This window comes from Poecilia formosa, unplaced genomic scaffold (assembly GCF_000485575.1).
Source record: "Poecilia formosa unplaced genomic scaffold, Poecilia_formosa-5.1.2 Scaffold242, whole genome shotgun sequence".
NCBI classification, from domain to species: Eukaryota; Metazoa; Chordata; class Actinopteri; order Cyprinodontiformes; family Poeciliidae; genus Poecilia; species Poecilia formosa.
Window position 1 is genome coordinate 337720 of NW_006800181.1, and position 22553 is coordinate 360272.

Below are 22553 nucleotides of genomic sequence, written 5' to 3' on the forward strand. Positions count from 1 at the left end.
AGGAAATAAACAGCACACAGAAGAGGAAATGATGCCCTGGCAACCTGCAGACAGCTTGATACAGGCTGGGTACCTGAGGCAGCATATTGCTGCAGATTAACCTTCACTGAGACATAACTATAATATAACGGGCTATAGAGATGTTTCTCGTTTACTTCAGGGTGAAAGCGCTGAGGTCAGGACCACAGAGGTTCTATCTTGTAGGGTTTTAAATCATCGTGTCTATGCATTTCTATGAGCAATTTGAAAAACAGTACAGTCATCTGGCTGAAGTTTGCCAAGAGGGTCAACAAAACTAGCAGAAGGGGTTGTGGAAAGGCACAAGCCTCTCCGAACATGCTTTTTTGCTTGATTCTGAAACTTGTGTGAAGAGTATGCCATTAGGCTCCTGATCAAAACATTAAAAGTGAGAACAAGTTCTAAGGATTAGCATTTCACATCACTGGATTATAGCTAGGGATGTAAGTTGCGTTTTGAAATGTTATAAAAGGAAACGGGGGCAAGATAGAATAAAAAAAAATCCAAGACATTTAAACTCAAGAAGGTTTATAATTGGTTAACCAAAAGTATAAGACTATTACTCAAAAAAGCCCAAAGCAGACACTTAAAAAAAGTCTCTAGACACCCTTTGATACAAGCGTTTCCTGTAGTTGTTGCTTCATGTTGTGAAAATGGATCACCAGGGGCATCAGGACGGTACCATCTGTTTTCTAAGCCACCCTTGTCATCCATCTCCAAACATTTTTTAGAAGATTTGGCCTAGGGAAATGCAGGTTTTCTACTGAAAAATGTCCCTTTGTCAGTTAGATGTTGAGAACTGCTGTGATTTCATCACCACACAAAGACTCAGTCAAAACTGGCATTCATTATTTGGTAGGTTTGCATTTCTGCCATAGTATTGGCATTTTTAGATGCTGTAATGATCAATGTTCAATGACACGTTTAAAGCTTGCTGGCTGTTTTATACCTTTTACTGCGCTTTAAACTTCTTTACAACTTTGTACCTGACCTGTCTGCTGTGATCGCTGGTTTCATGATGCTGTGGTCAGTGGAAATGATTTTTTTTTTTTTTTCAAAGCACTGTGAAATCAAGAAGTGCAGCTGATGTAAAGAGCTTGGTTTTTGGATCAGGAGAGCATCTTAAGATGAAGAAAAAAAGAAGTGGAAAATCTTACACAGAAATTTTACACAGAAGGAGGTTTTCTAAATTTAGCACATTACAGTCTCACCGTACTAGGTCAGACTGTACGGTGAAGAGCAAAGCTGGGTCTGAGTCCTGTGTGAAGGGACTCTTACAGCCAAACTTCCTGCCAACTTATCATGGTAATGTCAGATCCAGAGTGAAAAGCAGAAATGTGTCACTGCTTGAGGTTGATTTTTTTCTGTTTATATGTATGAGATAAAATAATAACACATGATAAAAAAGCAATGTCTTAATGTAATTATATTATCTTAATGGTTTCTTTCTAAAAGGTTATCTTTGAAATGAAGGTAAACCATTTAAACCATCCAGTTAAGTTAATTTATTTGCATTTTATTCTAATTAGGACACTTAGCTGTTTTTGGCTTCAATTTTGGAAGCAGATCAGGGAGCAACTCTGCAATCTTGAGGAAGGCAACAACATATCTTCTGTCCAAGCTGCCATTAAGAAGTCTTTAAGTTGTAATTTATACACTTTAGTTCTGAAACTCACTGACAGTGTAGTTCTGATCCACTTCCCCGTGTCTGTGCAGTAATGCGATTTTTCAAGAGAAATCATTTGTAAAGCCTTGTTAATGGTATGCTGACAAGTAAAGTATTGAATTGCATCTACAGGAGATTTCCTAATTTGCAAATCCAACACCAGCGACTGTAGCTGAGATCTCCATTAATCACAGCTTCAAGGTGCATGCACATGCTGAGCAAAAAAAATCTGTTGAATTTGCTCGTGTCTCTCCCTTTTTATAGGAAAAAAGCAATTTCCTACTGGCATCAGTAGTTGTAAGTTAATGTGACAGATCAAAATAGTGAATACCTGTGAATTAATTGCAGAATAATGAAAAAAAAATTACGTTCTAAATTTTTATTCTTGCAAAAATCTCAAGTTATTTTGTGCATTTAGCCTCCTGAGTCAATGCTCTGTCCAACCACCTTTAAAGCTGCAGTATGTAACTTAATGTAGAATATGCTTTTTACATATTTGTTAACGCTCTCACCATGTTTTGACAGTTTGTTATGAGGAAGATAACCTGTTAAATTATCAAACTCACAGCTCCAGACCAAAAACAACCAATCAGAGGCAGGAGGAGTGTCTTAATTCATGCTAACATGTGCTAATGGTAAAAAAAAAAACAACAACTTAGTATTACAGGAACACTGTTTATCTGCTGGTGTCAGTGGCTATGCTAACTAGCCTGAGCATTTACAACAGGATCTCCTGATGCGAAAAAAGGTGTAGCGGTAGTAGAGAGGAAAGGGAAATGGGAAGGGAGATGAGCAGCGCCATACGAGATTGTGACTGACAAGTGCTAAGACCCGCCTCCGGGCTCTTATTGGCTGTTTCTAGCTAGCACTTGGAGCATTGAAAGAAGGCAGAGGAGATTTTTTTTTTTTCACAGATTATCTGTCTCGTGCCATACTTTCAGGACATAGTGACGGCTTTAATAAATATGTAAAAAATATTTCATAAAAGTTACATACTCTAGCTCTAACTGGAACTGCTGCTGCAAATAGCAGCTGCCTCCTTAGAAAATATCAAGTCTGAAATCTTTTGTTCTTCTTTTTAAAATGGGTCAAGCCACGTCAGATTGCATCTTTGAACGTCAGCTGTTGAATCACCCTACAAACTGTCAATAGGATTTAAGTCTGGGCTTTGAGTAGGCCATATAATATGCTTGTATTTAAACCATTACATCATAGCTACGGAAGCGCATTGCTATCACGCAGGAAAAAAAAAAAATTCGAGCGCTGTCACGTTATAGCTCTGGTTGGAAGTTTATGGTTAAAATGTAAAAGTGCACCTCTGTATTGGCAGTCTCTAACTAGTTTTATTCCAGGATTAGCCTGTCGTTAGCTCTTTTCAATTTTCCAATCTTCTCTAGAAAACCAACAGTTGTCCTTTAAACAGATTCTCCCACCTGAACTGCACATCTCTGCAGCTCCTCCAGAGTTTCCAATGTATCTTATCTAGTTACTATTACACTGCAAAAGCTGTGACAAAAGTAAATCTTGGATTTTGGAAGATTTATTTTAGATCAGTTTAAACACAAAAAGAGATTATTCCCCCCCCCACACACACAGGAACAAACTCCAACAAACACACAAAAACACATTCACTCGCTCACTTTTGGCTATCTTATACATTTGGCACTTATTTGATACTGTCATCCAGAGAGACTCATAAACTGTTAAACCCACAGATAGACACACACACACTGTCCTTTCAGAGCCCTGAGGCGATGACTGCACTGATAAAGTGGACTCCCTAAGTGACTCCCCAGCTGCACCTAGCATCAGCGACAAGAAGAAGATTGCCATGCCAGATTTGTTCGACATGAAGAGATGGGAAGGAAACATAACTGCAGGGAATGTACCTGGAGATGAGCATCCAGTGTGAGAGATAGAAAAAAAAAAAAAAAGAGTGGGGGTGTATGATGTGCTTCACTGATACCCGCTAGTCGTAAAAAGCTGTCTGTGTGCTGCAAGATGTCTGCTGTCAAAGACTGTATCTTTACTGTATTTAACAAAACTGCTGTGAAACCTTCCTCAGCAGTGTTTAGTCAACTGCAAACTGGTGCATGAGAGAAAACAGTTCCTATGAAAAGTATTCCCCTCCTCAGACGTTGCACTCTTACAAAAAGGTGTGAGGTGCACAGGTGGAGCGATGGTCCTGATAGCAACCAAAGATGCATCTGAATTTTTATGAAATCACTTATTTTATATTACATATTTTAATTTAACTAACATTTGCAGAAATAAGTTTTCACTTTGATAAATAGTTTTTTTGGGTGGTTTGTTTTTTAATCAAAAGAGCCAAATTTAGTTGATCATGATTGATTTGTAAAAGCAATAAAAAGGGTAAAATATTGATGGGCTGAATAGCTTTTATTGACACTGGGATGTAAGTTTTACCCATGCTGATCTACAGGGTTATACCTTTACTGTTTGAAATCTAAAATAACATAATATTTGAACTATTGTATGTTTTGAAATCTGTTTATTTTTCTTGCATTGGATTTTACAACCATAGCAACAGACATGCGGCTATCTGTTTGCTGCACTGGGAACGCTGCAGTCAAGTAACTGCCAAATCTGTGAGGTCAAACAAGCTGTTGGTATATTTGAAGCACTTTGAGATAGCGCACTATTTTAGTTTAATTTAATAGAAATAAGCAGCACCAGCGAGACATTATCTTTCACAAAAAGATCTGGTTTATAAGTTCACAACATTTTTCAGGGTGGTCAAAATAAATTAAATTGCCACAAAGTTAGAAAAATAAGGAAATTAGTTTTGCCAATTAATCTCATACAGCTTGAAAGCTTGCTTATTTCTCATTCAATGGAGTCACATTTGATAGAAAAAAATGAATTTTTGGGTTTAGTAACAGAGAAGCACCATGACCAATACGACCACATTGGCTCCACTCAACTTGAACAGAGAGAAAGACATCTGTATTGACAAATAGCTAATGACTCTTTGGCAACACTTTCAGTACAAGACCTACAACCCACTGGTGCTGTCGTCGCTGGAGACGAAGCCCATGTCTGAGTCGAACCAACAGGTTTTCACTGGCAGCAGCCCAGCATTTGCCTGGTGAGGCCAGTTATGTGCGTTTCAGTGATGGTGAGCATTTTTATTGTGAAAAATATTACTTTTACAAATAAATATATCCCTAACTGTGAGAATTTAACCACCATTTTACATTTCCCAAATGAAAAATGTGTCCCTTTTTTGGGATTTTTGTTTAAGTTCTAACAAACTAGCATTTTAGAAGTTACATGAATGTATGAAAACAACATGTGGGTATTCCTGTTTCCTCCCAAAATTTGGATAAAATCTCATCTTGAGTTGGGTTTATTGTTAAAATCTTAATCACCTGTAAGAAGGATAAGATAAATAATAAGGAACATAAATCTGTGGACTGATAATTCAGTATGAATTCTACACCAAGCGTCTCTCAGGACATAAGTCATAATATCTCTCAGGCATGTGACACACAGGCATGAGTCTTTTTCCAGCTGACAGTAGTCACTTTAATCCAAGTCAAGCAGTCATTAGTCTGAGACTCTGATTAAAACTAAGCACAGGATTATTACTAAACAAACAGCTTCTATTTTGGATGATTTGGCAAATACTTTAATAAAATGTGTGTCCATTTGACAAGAAGAGCTTAAATCTTTATATTTGAACAGATAAATGCTGTGAGACATGCTTCAGGGCTTCCAGCGGTCCTTGGTGTAATAAAAGTCATAACAAGCTCTAATGCAAGGCTTTTAACCACAGTAACTTAGCCAAAAACGTCCTCTGACTCTTTTGGGATCAATGTAACCTTAATGCTTCTCGCGGATACACAGACATGCATTTCTGTTCCCCACCTCCTGCCACAAAACCCCACTTTTTCATTTTCAATATTGAGCCCTTAGTTCTCCATCTCCGGCTCACAGCTCTTGATGAGGCACGGAGGGAGGATTTGAGCAAAGACTCAGCACTCTGAATCTCTGGTGGAAGCTGATAATCCACAGACGCAAGAGGTGGCAACGAAACGCAGCTAATGCCCAAACAATTGCTATCAATGCAGCTCGAGGTAAGACACGATAATAGCATCAACATTGTGGCTGACAATCGGTGGCATGCACACACAAATGGCTGAGTATTAGATGGAATCCATTAAAATCCACGTACAGCATTATAAAAATAGCATTTACAGATTTCTTTCACTTTTGATTTTCTATCACACTTAAGCCCTTCAGATTATCTAACTAATTTTNTAATGTTTAAATTTTGTTTATATCTCTTTAAATTCTGTCATAAACATACCAGAGTTATAATATTTAATACTTCTATTTGTGCCTTTTCCAGTGTGAATGCAAATTGCTGATGCAAATTAAAATAATTCATTCAGAAGAAGGCAGACTTCAAAAATGTAATTTTACAAAAACACCCAGTGAAGCAACTTGTCATGTGATACTTTATGACAATTATTCAAATTACTGGAAGGTAACCAGTCCTCTCTCAATCTGGAGAGGTTTTCTTACAGGGATTCATCTTTTAAGATTCATCCATTTTCCTATCAACTCTGACCAATTCAGAAAACATCCCTAAAGCAAGACACTGCCATCACTATCTGGTGTATTTCTCAGCTTCATGATGCTGTTGATCATCTAACAAAGGTCTTTTAAATAACGCCTGTATGTAGACTTTACATATCTAGTACACAGGTGGGCCCTATGCTATATATAATAAGGTTGCTCCACATTTTGTTTGACTGTAATAATAGAAGGGGATGGATACAAAGGCAACCAGAACTTTTTTGGTTTCTAACTGTAGAAAAAAATAATTCTCCATAATAATTATATGTGTTGTGTTCTCAAATGAAATGCTAATAAAAGATTTTCAATTTCATTGATGTGATGATGAGTGTGAATATTTTTGCAAGGAACTGTATGTTGTGCAAAGTTGCATAACAAACAATGAATAATATGCATCAGTGCAAAGCAAAATATAAATATGCACTCATACACACCCAGTGCAAAAGTTACTCTGTGTGCCAGAACAGAATGGTGCTTTGATTGGCTGGGAGAGTGTTTGCATATTCATGAAAAGAAAAGTGTTCATGGCGTGATGAATGCTGACAGAAGGGCCTGCAGGATATGAATTGACGCAGCTAAATCAACTGGAGACCAGTGCTATTTTCTCAGTGCATGCATAAACACACACACAATCCACTTAGGAACAAACATCTCACCTTATTTCACACCTTCTAACTAATAAATAAAAAAATATATATACACAAGGAAGTTAATTAATGTTGACATGGATACGTCAAAAAGCTCTCAAACCAGAGCTTAATGACTTGGCTTCTCGGGAAGAGGACAACACTGCAATAGATGCAAAACTAATGTCCATCCCCGTATGCATGATGAGCCATCAACAAGCTGAGCCGTTTACGAAGACATGTCAGTTTCCAAAATATCTATTTTAATATCGTGAAATTATTTCTTGAATTACGCAGACAGTGCTGTTTTAACCCATTATGATCTGCAAAACCAAACACAAAAATCCACCAGCACACACCGCTAAGAGCAGCCAGCTGTCCTGAGGCAAATTAATTCACAACAAGAGCAGCAAAAGCAGGTGGGTGGTTGACCCAAGATGCTGGACCTAGCAAAAGTTTGGACAGATGGAGGTTAAACAGATGAACGAAAAAGGAAGCACTGTGTCATATATAAAAATCACTGGAAAGCGCATTGATTAGACTAGAGGGGACCACAAATGGGCAAACTACTTCCCGCTTCTGTCCTCTTCCTGATTTAATTTTTGCCTTTAGATTTTTGCCTGAATATCTATCTCTCTCTCTCTCTACCTTTTCTCCAATAGTCCTGTCTGACTGCTGCTAGCTTCATTTAATTCCTTGCCACTCTCTCGCTGTTAGCAAGGCAATGCAATGACACATCATCCAACAAAGAAGAAAGGTTTATAGAAAAACTATTTAATACCTTGAGATCAAAGATGTTCATTTATTGCAGTAGTAAAGATCTGCAAGAAGTGAAAAAAGGCTGAAATGTGTCTTTTTTTAGCTGCAGAATGAAAGTGAAGTGGGAGCAAAAGAAAAGGAGAGAAATAAAGCCTTGGGTATCAGAGATAATGTAATAGCAGTAACATAAAAACAAAAGATTTCACACTAAAATACAATAAAATACAAGGAAATCTAGGAATTAAAAGATCAACGAGCTTTTGTAGAGTGTCAAGCTGAACACTTAATAAAATAGACTGACACAAGAAACAGGGAATGCCTCAGTCTACACTGTTCAATTTGGATAAGCTTTTGAAATATTTATTCATTTGCTTTTGACATTTTCTCTCCATCTACCAAGCGATGTCATGGTAAATTTGATATTGTGAAGGAAAACGTGGTAGATAAGAATTATTTCAAGTCACAAAGATGTAAAAAAATTGCTACAATGCTTGTTAACACAGACACAGATTGTGCCTCTTAACTTGACATGGTTGTTATCAAGCTCTTGAGGCTCTTTGTGAATGCACTCCCTTCCACTAATCAGCAGCTGAACATGTGGCTGGTATTGTCTGGTGTACCCCTGCCCTCAACTGAAGCTTTTTCCCCGACATTTCAAGGCAGAAATCTGACTGTGTTGTACCAAATAATTATTACTTTCAACACTAGTCATGTTAGAAATGAAAGTAGCTGCTTTGAACACATCTTCAGGTTCTTCTGGGATCAAAGCAGCCTCTCAGTGGTAGCCAGAAGAAACATTATCTAGTCAAAATATTTTGGTATTTTCCAAGACATTCAACTTATTTCTTTTTCACTATTTGAGTCAATTCAATCAGTCAAAACTATAAAAGTGTTTGGGCTGTAAATGATTTGTCATAATTGCTAAAGCTCCTATGCTGTCAGTTTTAAAACAGCATGTTGTTATGACCAAACTGACACTGTCAATGGAGTTCTGTGATGGGACAGTTGCTACTTACACAAGAGCAACTGTGCTGAAACATGTTAAAGTAAATTATAACATTTCCACTTATTCTGAAGTACATTTCTGAACTTCTTCAAAAGGAAAATATTAGGGATGGTGGCATTAATCAAGGTTTTTCCATGACTAAACTTGGTGTGCAATACCTCTTGTAGGTCTACAGTTTGTGCTTTTATATATAAGAATTAGATGCTAATTACCATATTTTCCAGACTATAGAGCACATCCACAAAGTAAAAAAACAAAACAAAACAAACAAAAAAAAAAAAACTGGAAACTTACATATATAAGCCGCACCCTGCTATAAACCACTGGTATCTCCGCCGCTCCCGGTTTTCCACAGGGACGCAGTACTTCCTTAATAAATCTGCTATTAAGGATGTAGCCCTCCATCTCCAACGCCGAACCATGGATTTGTTCACGCCGAGGTTACTTGCAGCGGCTACCAATCTCTACTGCCAGATCGACAACTTTCAACTTAAAAGCTGCATCATATTAACTTCTTCGTGTGTTTGCCATGATGAGGGGGTATGAGTTTCAAAACATTTCTCCGTCGTGCCTGCTGCTAGCATGTGCTTGTTCTAAATGAAAATTAGCACTTTCTTCTTTGATTTTCAAGTTTGACTTCCAATGATTCACTTTCTGCTAAAGCGCCCCCTGGAGGTTGAAGCAAAATCCACAGCGTGGGGAAACAGTAGGGGCTTGTAGTCCGAAAAATACGGTAACTGTTTTATGAAGTTGCGTGCTTTTCCTAGGGCAGATTTTGTGCTGGTTAAACTGGTTATGTTTACAGTGAGCTTCTCTAATATCCAATGTTTTCTGAAAGATCAACAAATACTGTCACAGAGTACATAATCATTAGATGTGTTAAAATAATTTCTGTCCTGTTGATAATTTAGCAATACTTTCAACTTCCTATTGTCGTTTCTAATGCTTGTAAAGTTAAAAAAGCTAAACTTTCATCTTCTTTACCTGCTTTTATGCTAAAAGGATGTACGCTAGGTCTTACACTGGAAAGAAGGAGATAGATGTACTGCAGCATTATGTAAATAAACAGTTTATCACCTGGAATGCAAAGCAGGTCTCTGTACTGTTAAAAAGTTATGTGTATGTAACTGAACAAATAATTAGGTTATGAAACCTTAGAGGCATACTAATTTTTACCCCCACTTCCACATCACTGTCAGGAAGAAATTTTGCAGTTGACTTTTACAGTTTCAGCTCTGCTCTGTTTGCTGTTCTTATCTTCAGAGTGAGCACTAATACAGCTGCAGGGGCCGTTTCACCTGCAACCATGTCTGTTTACGTAAGCGTGATTGAGCTTTACATTTTACATAAAGACTGGCAGAGATTATAAAGGTGTAAAGTTTAAGGCATGAAATTATGAGAGACTAATAAACTGGGGCAGAGGAGGATATAAAGGGAAAATATGTGTGATACGACCTTTTCATTATTTTGTCTCAGTACACATATCCAGCTCAGCAACAACAATAAGGGTGTGAATGCATATAATCAGGAAATGAGAGCTGGTACACTGTAGATTTAATTAAAACTACTCCCTCGATGTTTCTGTAAAATCAATCAAACTTTCTTTGGATATGTCATTTAGAGAACTTGTTATCATTTTCAAGTCTCCAGGATATTTCTTGTCTATATGATTGGGCTCACTAAGAATGTACTCTTAGTACAACCTGCACCAATGGCATTTTTCCAGTCAACACCAGAGGGAAGAAGATAGATAACCACCCCATCACTCCGCAGCAACGTACACTCTGTGTCTTCATTGTTCCTGTGCCATTCTTTTCAAAACAATCATGGCTGACAAACTTGGTGTCCTACTGTTAAATAAGCAAACGCTCAAAATTTGAATTATAACTTACATCTCACCTTCTTACTTGAGTCTTCAGAAATGATTGTTGAGACGTAATTATGCCTCTTATGACAGAGGAAAAATACACCCCACTCACCACATCGGTCTTTTTGTAAAAAACACAAAAGATGCCCAAAAGGTTCCTTAATCCTGTTGTGAAATATTTTTTGAAGAGGGTTTGTTATAACATAGAAAGTGACATTGCATTTGCTTCGAACATGTATTTACTAAGAGCTATTCATAATGAAGAATATTTGTTGCTCATGGTCAAAATGGCATTCCATCTGAAAAATACCAACTATAAAAGCCATTATGTTCAGTCTAAGTCGCTAAAATAACTTTAGTTTTGTCAAAAAGGGCAGTAGGGTAAAACGCTAAAATAATGAAATTTTGGCTTTTGCTTTTTCTTCTGTACTCATTAATATGCTCTGATAGACTGTACATCAGTCATTGTCATCAACCAGTATGAAGAAAACTCGTTCATTTCAAAGTAATGAAAGAGTCTTGTACAATTTGTTATTAAAAATCTAAAGTGATGTTAGAAATATGCAAAGAATAATATATGTGTACATGTGTACATGTCTACATGTGTAAGATGATAGCCGAGCCCGATAGGCAGTGCTATATGAACTGTGTCTTCTTTGCCTCTCCACAATCACTCACTGTAACACCTAAAGGCCCCCAAATCAATCAACATCACAAAGAAACATGGTGGCACTGCAGCCCTGAGGGAGGGATAAGGGAAACACAGAAGAGAAATGGAAAGAAAGCACTTTTTGATGGCTGTTTATTGATTTAGGAGAAATTGGAAGATCAGGGTGCGCCAAGTCTAACATTAAGGAGACAGAAAAAAAAAAAAACTTTTTTTCCTTCAGTACTTTAAGGTACAATATAATGCAGTAATAGTTGAAGGCTTTAGAATTTGCTGCACATGTAGCTCTACCATCTACTATCTACCAAGATCTATCACTGCAATAACCAAGTATGTTTCTTATATTCCAGGCATATTTTGCTTGATCGTAATCGAAAAACATTCAGAACATGAAATGGACAATTTTCTTATCAATATTTCTCACCACTCTTTTTTCACTCTACATTAATTTTGCACTGCTTAATTCAGATGATGTGAAACTATTTGAACCATTTGGACATTCACTCTCTTAATATCAACCTATTCTGTCACATCTCAGTGACCAATGTGTGCTTTGTATTCATTTTCTCTTTTAAAGAGATCCCATCCCTCACAGTTGCTGACTTGCAGAATGGCCGCATACATTCTCCTTTGGCATCTCCGGCTCCTAAATCCCCTTAAATCTTATCTAACAGCGTCTACTTCTTTCTCTCTGGACCCATAATGCTGAGCTCTAATTCAGCCTTCAGGACATAGATTAGCATCTGTCAAGACTTTGCTCTGTGCTGGGAGCTTCAGCGGGATCTTTTTCTTTTTTTTCCTTTTTGGTGCCCTGGCATGTTCACTCATGCAGCTTACTCTCATTCATAGGTAATGAAGCAAATGACTGGGGAAACTGTGTGTGAAAGATGAAAACTGGCCACCTAAAATCAGAACGGACATCTGGGCATGTGATACTGGAGGGGTAACTCGAAAGATGGGAGTCTACAAATGTTTACAGGGAACAGCTGAGTGGCAGAAGCCTCCCTGCTTGTGGCCACAACCGGGCCATGTGATCAGCAGAGCAAAGTCAGTGGGCGACAGCTCCTATGTTTATTTCATTGCATTGCTCAGAGTCAGGTACATTCATGCAGACTACAAATAGAGACTGTCGATTCTAAAGAGTGGTTTAAACAAATGTCACAGAACTCATGAATAGGCCTTTTCCACAAGCACCGCTACAGTTCCCAAATGCGTTTCCGTTCCGGTTTTGCAGAAAAAACAACGCAGGCAGCACAGAATAGCTTTTTTTTTTTTTCTGTGCAAACTGTGACATCACCTGTTGGCTGGTCAGCAGCTGGAGAAAAAGCCCAGTTAACTGAACAAAGAATAAATAAGCATAGCTGCGAATACTGCAAACGACATCCTTCCTCCATTGTCGCCTGGTAAGCATGCCGCCATGCAGAATTATAAACTTCTCTATTGTTTTATGACATTAGTTTTACTCTTATGTGCAGTAGGAGAGAACACTTTGAGTGATTAGCTGAAAGCTCTGTGTGTTGTTAAACTAAATGAAGGTACATAAACGAAGTAGTAACAGGCACAGATCAGCCATCTTGTTGCTCCCCCTCCTGCTTTGTGTAACAACCTCTTTTTTTTTTTTAAATTCCTTTATTTAACAAGGTAAAACCACACTGAGATCCAGATCTCATTTTCAAGAGGGACCTGGGCAGAAATCTGCCACATACAAAATAACCTGGTTACACAAAAGTAAAAACAAACAAGTTTGCTGTTGACGTAAACTTGGTTGACTAAATTGGAGGAAACAGGCGTCGGCTCTCGCACTGACCATTTAAGGCAACCAAACCAATTTAAGAACAGGAGTCGCTTCGGTGTGAATGCACTGAAAGGACAGCAGGAATAAATTGTACACCACAGCTTTGTAGAGGAGTAAAAAAAAAAAAAATCTTTAAAATGATTCTTCCTTTTCTTAATCCATTCATCCATCTGTTAGAGTTCAACTGCAGACATTGAGTGGTCACGCGCTGCTTATCTTCCAAGACGCTACTTCATCGATATCTTCAGAACACAAGAAGTTTATGTAGTGCCAATAAATTACTTGTTGAAGGAGAGCATGGCCATCAAAGAGAGGAAGATCATTCCAGCTCTTATATTAAGGATATCGATCTTCAGGTTATGAACCATATCCCATGACTGCAGACGGGGGTTATGGTGTAGACAGAGTGACTTTAAGGTTGTTATCTTTCAGCTCAGCTTTTTCTTTATCACAGCAGAACAAAGAAAGATCCTGATTTCAGCAAATGAAATCCCAATCGGTCTCTTTTGCCATCACTCACTAAGACACCAAGAAACTTGAACTCGTTCTCTTGAGGGAAAGTTTCTAAACTGGAGGCAGCATTGCACCAAAGATGTATGTTTCCATTCTTATACTCTCTTATAAAAAAAACTAATATTGTTTTTTTATCTTGAATGTTTGCGATACTGATAAAACTGTCATTTAATTTTCCACCATATTCAGATAAATGTGATTTTAATTAAGCTTGATCCTTTTGGTACTTGATTAATTGCATTTAAAGTTTAAGTCTGACGTGCATAATAAAGAATTAGAATAATTTCCTAACTTTTTAATGACAATGTCTATTATGTAAACTTAAATTAAAAACAGGTGTACAAATTATAAAATAACTGTGTTTATCTTTGAAACCTACAGTGAGAAGTTTAGGGCAAAAAAAAATCCCAGAAAGAAAGCAAAGAAAAACAAACAGATGGGGGAAATCATGAATTAATAATCAGGCCAGATGACGGCGTGTGTAATAGGTGTGTGTTGAATTCGACTAAGACAAGAGTGCCCTCTGCTCACAGCTGACTTGTTGTGTAATCTGCAGCAGGCTGCTGCGTCTGCCCGCTCCATCTCTGCGTCGCTCCGCACCTAAACACTCACACACAAATCAACACATAAATATAGCAAAGCTCAGTCTCTGATCTGCCTTCCTGCCACCAGAAGCTGACAGCCACGTCAGCTACAATTAGCTTCTGTGGTCTCCTACTAACTGCATTATCTGTCAGCAACCTGAGACCCAACTGGGTTTTTCTTTTTGGCCGGATTTTGATGTGTGGATGTGTTGTTAGTGTGGTGACAAACATTTCTGGTCACTTAAAAAGATAATACTATTACAAGTGTCCTGTGGTTGTAATAATAGCAGCTCACTTTAACGTCCAGGCCGGGGCACAGCATAGCAATAACAACACCATGCTTGAAAAGAGCAGAAATATTAAATCCCAACGGACGGCTGATCAGCTATTTATGAATCCCCCTGGAATGTGGATGATGTTCTTTTTGAAAAATTGATGGCAGCAACTTGACAGTGCCAAGAGAGTTTGTGTGTTAATGTGCAGACTTAGAAATACGAACCGTTGCGCTGGTTCTTTGTTAGCTCCATTTTAAATAAGAGTCAGTGTCGTTGCCTACTCGTCATTTGTGCTAAAACATAAAAGGGAATATTACACAGCAGTATACAGAGGTTTACATACACTCATTAGGAGAATTGTCAGTAATATTGAGCTAATAATAATTTATTTGATCCATTGACTTTTCCCTAGTGAAGTATAAACTTTGGAAATGTGTGTTTTCTTAAACACTTTAGTTTATTTTTTGATTATCTCTAACAGCAAGGATCATCAATTTGTGCAGAAATTCTCAGAAAATGCTGTGCACGTACTGACAATTTGAGAACATCTCTCTCAGAGCTTAGAGAGAAACCACACACTTTTTCTAACCATCAACAAGCTCCTGGCAGGATTCTAGATGGATGTTTCACTATTCTTTCTGGCAGAAGTTGTTGTTAAAGCTGGTTGGTTTCCTGACAAAGTTCCAGCCTTTAATAACAGGGCACAAGTTTTCAGCAGGGTTGAAGTCAGGACTTCAGGGCAGCCACTCGTGTCCGTGCCAGAACAAATTTGCACTACTGTTGACAATAACAATAACACCTGTGTTGCAGCAGTTCCTGGTTTGTTGGGTTTTGGGTTGTTGTTGAAAATCTAAACCAATTTCTGTGTGGTTGAGGACAACTGTTTGGACTTTGTCCAAAATTTGAGAAAGTTGACAAAAATCACAATAACTTTTTTGTTTGAACTGATGATCGTGAGTTATTTGTAATTTATCTGAGCACTACACAACCTGATCTTGATTTGCTGGCAGGAAATTCATCTTGGAATGATTAAAACAAAGTATATTGACATATTCCATTCAAAAATTGTCACAAGCAATTAAGGTAAGACAAGAGGTACAGCAGTAAATGCTTACTAGAGGAATCTAGGAATAATGACAAACATTTTTCTAATTCATTGCACAAAAAAGCATGAAAGTGTTTATTAAGCAATTACCTAATTTTTCAGCATAACAAAAGATTACATAAACATATCTACCAATGTTGTTAAAGCTATATTATTAGACTATACATTAAATCTCCGTTCTTCATGCAATAAACCTCAACATCACCAGATGCTATATTTCTTTTCTATGCTTTGCATTTTACCATAAATTCCTTAATCAAATTTCAAATTGCTTAGAAGAAATGAAGAGATTTTTCATGGTCCGGTAGCAGTTTGCTTGCTTTGGCTTCATTCATATCAGTTTGCAACAACAAAATCTGGTTAAGTATTGCAACTTGCAATATCCCTTGCAAGTTATAAGCTAAAGACATTTAGTTCAAATCCAAGAGTCGTTCAACTCATCTGTTCTTTTACATGTTCTAAAACAAACCAATACAAATGAACTGTTAAAGATCCGAATGTATCTATGAGAAAAACCACACTAAAACATGGCAGAAAATTACATTTCACTGTTCTGTAGCAATAGAGTTAGATTCAGTTGGAAAGAAAAAAACAACAACTATAGACACAATGGGTGAACTGTGGATTACAAGTTATTCACTCAGGCGAAAATATCCCAAGAGATGTACTGTAGTACAGCTGGGTGCAGACATGTAGATGTAGAATATTTGTATCTGTTAAAAGCATTTATTTTATATCTGAATGTAACATGGATTTTTTTTTTTTTTTTGCACAAAGCCGTGTTGAGGAGCTCCAGGCAATTTTCTTCATCGATTTGCAAAACTGTCAGTGCTCAACTGCTCTGAAAGCGTGTGGGTAGTTAGCTGTAAGTGTGTGTGTGTGTGTGTGTGTGTGTGAAACAGAAAGAAGGAGACTGTGGGCTGGCACTCATTTTGATATCCTATAAGCTTACAAATATAAGACAACAAGACTGGATGTGTAAACAATCGGCAGTCGGGCTTCTGGTCTGACTCATATTCCTGGATTCATATGCTCAGGGCTGGACACATTTCATTCTGCACAGACTGATAGCCTGACTCTAGTGGGAGTCACAAAGACTGCCTCGAGCAGGTCCATTAAGGAAATGAGTATGATCAATCAAAATACATTAATCCTACTTGATCTCCCAAGGCAAATTAAGAAATTTAAATCAGGACCAACACACCCACATGCACACGCACACTTCTGCTCAAAGTTAGACATTAACATGCCAAGCGATAGCTGTGTGATTGCATTTTACTGTTTCGATTGTTTAGAGGGAAAAAAGTAGCGGCAAGGGTTGTACCTCGAAGCAATGATTTGCATTTTATTTCTGTTTAACGGTATGTCTTAATTTATTTGCTTAGAATGCAAAGGAAATAAATGAATATCTCTGCTGTTACATCAGCCCTTAATTTCTAAAACAGTTTTAAAGGCTTATTCCCAGAGTTAGCCAGGGAACAGCACACTGATTAAGCCAGAAGACACCTCAGTTAAGTCTAGAAACCTGATTGGTAAAAATGTATTTCTTTAAGGAAAGAAGCAGCAGGGAATATAATCCCGTTTGCCATGACTAGTGGGAAAGACTCGTCCACTTGGCACTTCTGAGAGAAGCCGACATGTTTACCGTTGAATAAAAGCCGATACATGGCAATTTCCATGGGATTTACTTGTAAGAAATATATAGTCATCAATATACGTACGAGGTTTTAACTTACTGCAGAGGTTGTTGTGTTTCCAAACAAAGAAGGGGATGCGCATCCTTAAGCTTTGACTGTTGTGGAAGCAGCTCTGAGGATTGGTTTTGAAAGAAACAAAATGTCCTCTCCACCTGTGAGGCTGACCTAGGGCTCTACCACCTGGGGCTCCAGAACCACATGTGGCGCTTTGGGCCGTCCACAGAAGCTTAACAACTTTCAAAAATGATACAGAACTCAAATGTTTTCCTATATAGTAGCAATAAAAAGATCTTAGTGCACAGAATAAGTTTTTTTTTTCCTCAATTATGTCTTTTCCAACTATATTTCCAGAAATATTGAATATTCAATTCTATTTTCCACTGAAATGCCAAATTAAATTGTATTTTTTCTGGGATATTAATCAGAGTAGAGTGAAAAAAATGATATGTCTATAAAAATAAGAAATAGAATATAAAACAACCAATGTACTAAATGTAATGTCATTGCAACACCCCATATTTCTACTGTTACTACATTTATTTCCTAAGCTGCATCCATCATAAGGAGAAATAATAATTTAATTAAGCCAAAAGCCTGATTTCATTATGCACTACTGCCACACACACACAAAAGAAATCGGATTTCAGCAGAAAATAGAAACTGAGCATCAATAGACCGCCTGAGAGAACAAAGCTCAAGAGTTTTAGCTGTAGCAGCTTCCAAACAGAGACAATGTGTTGCAGGTCATGTCACTTATAGATAACGACACTAACAAGAAAATAAATCTAGTTTTTTTTTTACAAATATGTAACAGATATTTGTCTAGCAAATATCTTAGCAAATTTATCAATGTATTCACAATGAATAGCATGTTATACATCCATAGTTCATCTACATCTTTTCTTCCTGCGTCAGTCATTCACACAAATGTTAATTTGTACTGAAAACAAAAACATGATATAGTGTTGTGGACCGGAATATTGTCATCAACCAGTGCAAAATGTTAGCCAGGAGTCCTGATAATCTGTAGGTTAAAATTATTTTTTTTAAAAAACAACATGCCTAACTGTTGTTTCAAAATTTGCCCTGTGACCCCGTTGAACAGAACTAATGTCATTTCAGATGTAAATCTCAGAAAAGCAACTACCCAACTGCACTGAGTACGAGGTGAACCTCTCTGGTGAGGAAAATAGATGGGCTTTTAAAATTGTTCTACTTCAAAAGTGATTCATTTCTCAGCAGACAAATTCTGAATGCGACATGACAAGAAACAATGGATGAGGCATTTGGGGAAAACGGGCTTTGGTATGTTTTTTTTTTTTTTTTTGCTTTATATTTCCTGAAAAATAGATGGGCCCTATCATCTGAGCTGACAGGTAACGCAGTATAAAGTTTTCCGCAGAGGAAGAGAGCCTAAGGCTTGGCAGCTTAAAACACATGTTTTACGGTCAACTTCATATTCTTCTAAACAGATGCTTAAAGGAAAGAAGTGCATCAGTGTGAGTCATGTCAGCGTGAAGCCCTAAAGTGATTATTTTTGCTCCAGCTGATCTTTGACGTTATGCACACAGTATGTCAATAAATGCATACATTAGTTACCGAGTCATGACAAGACAAAAACACAGCTTAATCATGAAATATGCCAAAGAACTGGCTTCTTAGCATCTCTAAAGACAGGATAATCACAAACATCATGTTTTAAAGGGACAAAATATAACTGACTGCTTTCAGCCTGCACCTCTCATCAAAAATAAACTGCAGATAAAAACAGACCTTTATAAACAACAACTGACGCAAGACAAAAATAGTTCTTGGATGATGACTTTGATGAGGCAATCAGCGGGTAGAGAGTCTGTGTGTGTCAGGACTAGTGGCTGATATTAGCTGCTGATGGATGTGCAAAGCGTATCAGCGCTTTCATCACTGCCGCCGCATGATTATGGAGAGCTTGACACATTTGTCTGTTTGTTTGAAAGTTGTGTGCCAAAGTGGAAAGCGAACTGTAAAAAAAAAAAAGAAAGAAAGAGAAAGCAGACAAGTTGAGCATATTTTTAAACAGACTGCATGACAAACAAAAGAAAAAATAATAATAATGGGAGGGTTTGTGTCACATTCTCCTCAAAATCTAATGCAAACTTTTGACACTTGTTCCACCCACTGAAATGAAAGCATCCCAGATTTCACCTGCTTACCTGATCTCGTTACCAAACTACTCTAGGTTTCTGTGGCACAGCTGCACAGCTCATCCCAGACATGATTAATCTGTCTCTGCGCTGGTGCTGACAGTCACTTTCCTTCAACCCACACACACAAATCCAAACATGCATCTACACGGCGTAAGGTTAGCTGCATCTGTCTAGTGAATGTCAAGATTGAGAACTGGAGTTCAACCTTTTTACGCTGTTATTTTTGTCAAGAATTACCTTCTTCCCCCGGTTGATTACCAGCAAGCAGATGTTTTTATAGTCAAGGTAAAAGGTGTAGGTTTGCGCTTGAGAGAGAGAGAGGATAGGTAGCTTTTGAAGTTTCTACCTACAATTTGTGCAAAAACTAATCAACCATAATATGGCACAATTAATCCAATCAGTTTATGTGAACAAATAAATCTGTATGATGTTAGACCTCGAGGTAATACTCAGCTTTGTAAATGAATATGTTACAGCGTACAGTGATAAATCTGGGTTAAAGGATTTGTGGTAATGCTTGAGAAGCACCGAGGCAGAAAGGATCAATACAAATCCAGCTTTAAAAGAAATACCCAACATGACTTTGAAAAGTAAAACAAGTTTTAGGTTCTGATTTTTTCAAAACCATCTGCTTGATGTGAGATTTTAAGGAGAGAATCATCAACCAAGGTTACTAGGAATGTGTATTTGGACACAATATGAAGTGCGGTGACCAGTGTCAGCAGAGGTCATCATGACAAGGAAAATGGACACCAACAATTGTAGGACAAATCAATTTTCCCACTTCACTGTTCTGTAAATTTGCAGTTTATTTTTTTGATGATTTCAACATCTTTATATTCAATTGATTAATTTATAGAACATAAATTTACACATCGATCGTTAAAATACAGGAAGCACATCGTGATTCAGTGATGTGCCTCACTTGTGGTGAATGCAGCAGGCAGTAGATGCATGTATTACATGTGTCGATGGTTCACAGTCTAATGTATTAAATGAATGTATGAGACTTATTTAGTCTTTCTGATCAGCCATGTTTGCAGTGTGAGGCAGAAAGTACCGTGTCACACTGATAGGGGGCAGTGCTGAACCACAAAGGGGCATCAATGCTCTTCTTCTACCAGGGTCGCAACTACATATTATTCAGGTGGATGCGAAAACATAAATCGGCTTCCCCCCACACCCCCCACAAAGGAAGGTACGTCGCTCTACGTGCCCTCCCCCCTGCACCAGAGGGGGTTTTGACGGCCCCTCTGGTGCAGCGCCCCCTATGCGTTGCATGAGCTGCACTTTTTGCGCCACTGTCTTCTACACACTGAACAGACTGAAAACATGATTGCTGCAACCCAGGATGTTTCTCCTCATTTTAAAACAAATGTTTCAGGTAATCTGAATGCATATGATCTGATTTGGTGCTACAATTATTTGTGACCCTAAATCTTTAGCAAAACAATAAGCTCTTTAATTTTAAGGAAGTTAGAGCATAAATTTAGATAAAATTTAGGCTACCCCAACAAATAATGCGTCATTTTTGCACACAAGAAATAACAAGATATTGAGATAGACATGGAGAGAGTTGGAGTGCACGTTAAAGTAGGATGAAAAATGAACCCATCTGCCTTCAATGAACAGCCCATTAAATTTGTTTTATTTTATCAGAATATCTGTATTTCAGAACTCATAGTTCTAAAATAAAAGCCGATTCCTCAACCTTAAAACTTATCTTTTCATATTATATAACCAATACTTCAGCTGAAAAATAAAATTCAAAAACTGGATTTTTTCTTTTTTTGGTCAGGCTGAGCTACAGCTGAGCCCCTGCTGAGGCTCACACATCACACACTTTGACTGCTCATTCCCTGAAAAAGTCCAGATTCAGACCAGAGTCTTGACTTTGAGCTGTTCTACTTAGTTGGACATAATTATCGTATCTAACTGGCAGAGCAAATTATTTATGATCAGCATCTCATTATACAGCTGAAACGCAACGTCTCATGCAAGCAAGAGGAAAACAGAAAGAAAAAAAACAGGGTAATGGATGAAAAGAAAGTTGCAGCTTAGAGCAGTAAATGATACAAATCAAACATCCTTGTGTGGAGGGCAAAACAAACAAGCAAAGCCAAGAAATCTTAACTTTTCTCAAAGCAATCGCTCTCATCTTTATATTTCTCCTTGTCTGTCCATCCATACTGCATTTCTGCTGCCCTGGGCGACATGTCACATCCTCCTAACGGCCTTCCTAAAAATAGTCTCAGTGCCCCTCGCAGGCGCTGAACTGCTACATGTGCACCATTCCAACAAAGCACATTAGATACAGTAAATACGCAACACTGGATTTACTGTGCTGCTAATCTAAAATCAGCAATGGTAACATCATTTATTTATAACACTCTGAGGACGCATTGCTCGCATCAGCTTCGCTCCGCTTTCCACCAATGTCTACCGCAGCCAGTTTAATTTCACTATTGTGTTCAGAACCGTCGTAGCCTTCAAATCTTATTTATATGTGCACTGCTCTGTTCAATGAAAAAATAATCAGCCTGTGCAGATTTCAGTTCGACAGAGAAACATTTGTTATATAAACATACAAAGACTATCAAGTGACATTGTTTTTATTTTCATGCACAGAAGCCTTTTAAAAAATGTGCAAATGCAATTTGAACGTCTTAATGGGCAAACTGAGGGAGATAAATGAGATATACAACGCAACGCCTTTTTTCAAAACGGCAAGAAAAAAAAGAGGCATAAACCTTTGCACCAGTATGACATTTCCATAGAAAGGAAAGCATGAGCACACCTGAGTCAGGAGCAGAGGAAATAAACAGCACACAGAAGAGGAAATGATGCCCTGGCAACCTGCAGACAGCTTGATACAGGCTGGGTACCTGAGGCAGCATATTGCTGCAGATTAACCTTCACTGAGACATAACTATAATATAACGGGCTATAGAGATGTTTCTCGTTTACTTCAGGGTGAAAGCGCTGAGGTCAGGACCACAGAGGTTCTATCTTGTAGGGTTTTAAATCATCGTGTCTATGCATTTCTATGAGCAATTTGAAAAACAGTACAGTCATCTGGCTGAAGTTTGCCAAGAGGGTCAACAAAACTAGCAGAAGGGGTTGTGGAAAGGCACAAGCCTCTCCGAACATGCTTTTTTGCTTGATTCTGAAACTTGTGTGAAGA

At 37.9% G+C, this 22553-nt stretch overlaps 1 protein-coding gene across 2 annotated transcripts in view; it reads right to left on the reverse strand.

The window, feature by feature from the left end:
• Window positions 1-22553, reverse strand: part of LOC103150098 (alpha-1,6-mannosylglycoprotein 6-beta-N-acetylglucosaminyltransferase B-like) — a 143081-nt gene that overhangs the window by 103474 nt on the left and 17054 nt on the right. The gene's annotated exons all lie outside the window — the stretch shown is intronic.